The sequence below is a fragment of the Cebus imitator genome, unplaced genomic scaffold (genome assembly GCF_001604975.1).
Source record: "Cebus imitator isolate Cc_AM_T3 unplaced genomic scaffold, Cebus_imitator-1.0 Scaffold972, whole genome shotgun sequence".
Classification (NCBI taxonomy): domain Eukaryota; kingdom Metazoa; phylum Chordata; class Mammalia; order Primates; family Cebidae; genus Cebus; species Cebus imitator.
In genome coordinates, this window is record NW_016108287.1 from 33,259 (window position 1) to 37,858 (window position 4,600).

A 4,600-nucleotide genomic window follows, 5' to 3' on the forward strand; every position below is an offset into this window, starting at 1 on the left:
CCAGTCTGGGAGGCTGAGGCAGGCAGATCACTTGGGGTCGGGAGTTTGAGACCAGCCTGGCCAACATGATGAAAAAACGTCTCTACTAAAAATACAAAAAAAAATTAGCGGGTCTTGGTGGCGTGCACATGTAATCACAGCTACTGGGGAGGTTGAGGCAGGAGAACCACTTGAATCCAGAAGGTAGAGGTTGCAGTGACCCAAGATTGTACCACTGCACTCCAGCCTGAGGAAGGGAGAAAAACTTTGTCTTCTAAAGAAAATAAAATAAAAGCATACTCCAAACTCTTGGTACTATCTTCCTGATAGTGAAAATAATGGTCTTGCTGATACAATATATTATCTTAAAAGTTATAAATGTTTGCAGACAGTAATCTCTAGAATTTCAAATTTTTCTTCAACTGAAATGACAAAAACTCAAAGACTATAAGGACACCATAGCTGTAAATGACATGATAAGTATAGAAATGAAAAATAATAACTGTGATTGGCACTAGTGATTTGAGTTTTGGTTACACTTTTACCTGTTAGTACTTAACTAAAAATAGAATTTTTTTTTTTTGAAACAGAGTCTCAGTCTGTCTCCCTGGCTGGAGTTCAGTGGTGTGACTTCTGCTCACCGCAAACTCCGCCTCCCAGGTTTAAGAGATTCTCCTGTCTCAGCCAAATGTTAAGAATTGGACACTTTTCTGCTGTTCTTTGTGTAGCTGCTCGGCTCAAATTTTTAGCATCTCAGCCTTGGCCTCATCCTTTTCGATGCCATCCCCCAGCTTGTACATGCAACTGGCATTTGGCACAGGCCCAGAAATGACCCAGGTCACAGGCTTTCATGGAGTATTTACATTCCAGGTCCATGTCCTTGGGAAAGCCAGGGGCACCCTGCAGGAACATGGCACTGAGGTTGAAGCAGCTGGAGGCATAACCAGCATCACAGGCCCTTGTGTAGTAGTTCCTGGCCTTCCCCAGGTCAGGCTGGCCATCCTCATTAACCCATCCATCATGTGCCAGGCAAGCAATGTTGTGACATGCCGCTAAAGACTTCTTTCCAGGCTTGTCACACGCTATCAAAAAGCAACTGGCGGCAGCTTTCAGGTCCTGGGTCAGACCACCTTTTCCAGTCACATAGTAGATCCCCAGTTTGTAGCAGCTATTGCTGTGCTGGTTGTCTTCACAGTTAAACTTCAACACCTTGGCAGCCTCATCAAAATTCTTCTGGATCCCTTCCAAGTAGTCCACCAGATGATAGCAACTGTCCGGATCCTTCTTGTGGTAGGAATGGTAGTTGCACTCTACCTCCATGCTCTCCAAAAAGGACTTCAGCCCTTCCTTATTCTGGAAATCCACCAAGCCAGCCATGGTTCGCACTGGCCCAGAGACGGTCACGTGAGCCGGCGGCTAGAATAATTTTTAAGCAAAATTACTGAAAGCCATTATTTTGAACTGAGCTTGTACATTAGGCACAGTGTACAACAGAGCAGACAAAACAAAACAAAAAGGCCAGGCACGATGACTCATGCCTGTAATCCCAGCGCTTTGGGAGGTCAATGCAGGCAGATCATAAGGTCAAAAGATCGAGACCATCCTGCCCAACATGATGAAACCCCACCTCTACTAAAAATACAAAAACTAGGTGGGTGTGATGGCATGTGCCTGTAGTCCCAGCTACTCTCTGGAGGCTGAGGCAGGAGAATTGCTTGAACCAGGGAGGAGAAGGGTGAAGTGAGCTGAAATTGTGCCACTGCACTCCAGCCTGGCAACAGAGCAAGACATCATCTCAAAAAACAAAAAGAAAAACAAAAACAAAAGGGTCACTCATGCTGAATGTGCCATAATCGAACTGAAAATTTGAGAAAATAGGTAGATTCTAAAAACAACCAGGTTTTTTCCTTTTTGTTTTTTGGTAAACAGCAGATTTTAACACAAAAAGGTCTTCTCTGCTCTAATTTTTATTTTTAAAAAAAAAACCTGAAGTTCTTTCATCTGTTTTACAAAACCCACAGTTCTGCTGTTTCCCAGTGGAATTTGAGATGGAACAAGTACATTTATCCTAGTTATAGTCTGATATCAATGTCGAAAATTTTGGTCTTTCTCAGGCATGGATGCTTTAGAATGACTGAAATAGGAAAATTGTTAAATTAAGTTTAGCCTAAGCTACCTCGTTTTAAGTTTAATTACTGTTAGTATTTTTTGTACACAGTAAACTAAAACCTAAATGAATGTGTAAACAGACTATAAACATTCTTGTACTAATCATTTTTTGCCAATCAAATGAATTCAACTATTCAAACTATATTCAAATAAAAAGACTCTGAGCTGTCATCAATCTGGCTGTTTCTGTGCTTCATCCCAGTTTCCGTATGTCACTTTGCTTTTTCTGTCCATACATCTTCCAATGTGTGGCCGTGCTGGAGTCTCTATGAGCCTACTCGGCATCCAAAAGTTGCTAGATTGGCTAATTACTCTTTGCTGAATTAAATTCTGCTAAATTTAATTTCTCTAACTTTTTAAATAAAAAAATAAAATAAAAAAATCTGAGCTGCCATCAATCTGGCTGTATAGTTTCTCTTTTTTAATAAAAAAAATAAAATCTGAGCTGTCATCAACCTGGCTGTTTAATTTCTCTAACTTTTTAAATAAATAAATAAAATAAAATACAAAAATCTGAGCTGTCACCAATCTGGCTGTTTCTATGTTTCATCCCAGCTTCTGTATGTCACTTTGCTTTCTCTGTCCATACATCTTCCAACGTGTGGCCATGCTGGAGTCTCTTTGAGCCTACTCTGGATTCAAAAGCTGCTAGATTAGCAAATTACTCTTTGCTCAATTAAACTCTGCTAAATTTAATTTCTCTCTCTCTTTTTTTAACTGTTTTAAATTTTTTTATGATAAAAAATAATATGTTGTTGGGCTTTGACTTTATAAACTCATCCCTCAGCCATTTTCCCACATTATTTCATGTGCTTTCAAAATGCTTCTGCAATATTTTTAAAGACAGGGTTTCACTCTGTCACCCACGCTAAAGTGCAGCAATATGACTGATCCCAGCTCACTGCGGCCTCAACCTCTTGAAGTCAAGTAATCTTTCAGTCTCACCTTGAGAAGCTGGGATTACAGGCATGCGCTGCCATGCCCAGCTGATTTATTTATTTATTTTGTGTGTGTCCGTGTGTGTGTGTGTGTGTGTGTGTGTGTGTGTGTGTGTAAACAGTGTCTCATCATGTTGCACAGGTTACCCTTGAACTCTTCAGCTCAAGTGATTGCCTTGTCTCAGCCTCCCAAAGTGCCAGGATTACAGGTGTGAAGCACTTCATTCTTCTTCTTCTTCCTTTTTTTTTTTTGAGAGTCTCACACTGTCTTCCAGGCTGGAGTGCAGTGTAACTATCTCAGCTCAGTGCAACCTCTGCTTCCTGGTTTCCAGCAATTCTCCCACCTCAACCTCCTAAGTAACTGGAATTACAGGCATGCACCACTACACCCAGCTAATTTTTGTATGTTTAGTAGAGACGGGTTTTTACCATGTTGGCCAGGCTGGTCTCAATCTCTTCACTTCAAGTTATCTGCCTGCCTCAGACTCCCAAAGCACTTGGATTACAGGTGTGAGCCACTACGCCTGGTCTGCTTCTGTAATTTTTAAAGGGAAATAACTTTCAATGTTAAATAGTGCTATATAGTCCCAAATCTAGAAGGAATCCAATTTCTATTGTAAACGTGTCACTTTCCAAGACCTTAGAGTTCTAGGGCAGCTAATTGAGTGGTGTGGTCATGAAGGTATGTGAGCTATAAAGTAAAAGAGAGATGATAATGAGTCTCAGGTTTCTCCTTGCAGAGAGCCTATAAATGGATGTGTAATAGAGAGGTTTATTACCTGGATTCCTTTCCCAGGAAAGGCATATTGATTAGGGCCCTGGAAGGGGAATGCAACCCTTACGGAGAGCCTATAAATGGACGCATGAGGGGTGTCCGTCTCTGTGGTTGAGATAAGGTTGTAAAAGTCTTTCTTCTCCCACTGCTCCTCCAGGCCTGCATGGAGGCCCCCACCTCTTGCAGTTTTTGTGGTCAGTCTGGTTGTCCTGTATCATATCCTGTTCCCTCTTTAGCTGTGAGCCCAATATGTTCTTCCTGATAATCATTAGCTTATGTTTAACCTACTATCTTGCTAAGGTGTATGATTTCTATGCTGACACACAGAAAGTTATCTTTACATTGTTCTGCTTTTATAATACTACATTGTGATTTTTGTGCATCAGTTTTTGCAAATGTATTCTTTTCATACATATATATATTTCAATAGAGATGGGGTTTCACCATGTTGGTCAAGAGGCTGGTCTCGAACTCCGACCTCATGATCCACCTGCCTCTGCCTCCCAAAGTGTTGAGATTACAGGCATGAGCCACCGTGTGGGGCTGGCTGCCCAATTCTATTAGTCTGTTTTCACAGTGCTATAAAAACTACCTGAGAATAGGCAATTTATTTAAAGAAATGTTTAATTAACTCTCAGTTCTGCATCGCTGAGGAGTCTTCAAGATACTTCCAATCATGGGAGAAGGTAAAAAGGAAGCAAGGCACTTCTTACATGGTGGTGTAAGAGAGAACGAGGGC

General features: G+C 41.2%; 1 pseudogene; it reads right to left on the bottom strand.

Moving 5' to 3' along the window:
* Positions 1 to 659: 659 nt before the first annotated feature.
* Positions 660 to 1,356, bottom strand: LOC108298481 (annotated as a pseudogene).
* Between the last annotated feature and the right edge of the window lie 3,244 nt (positions 1,357 to 4,600).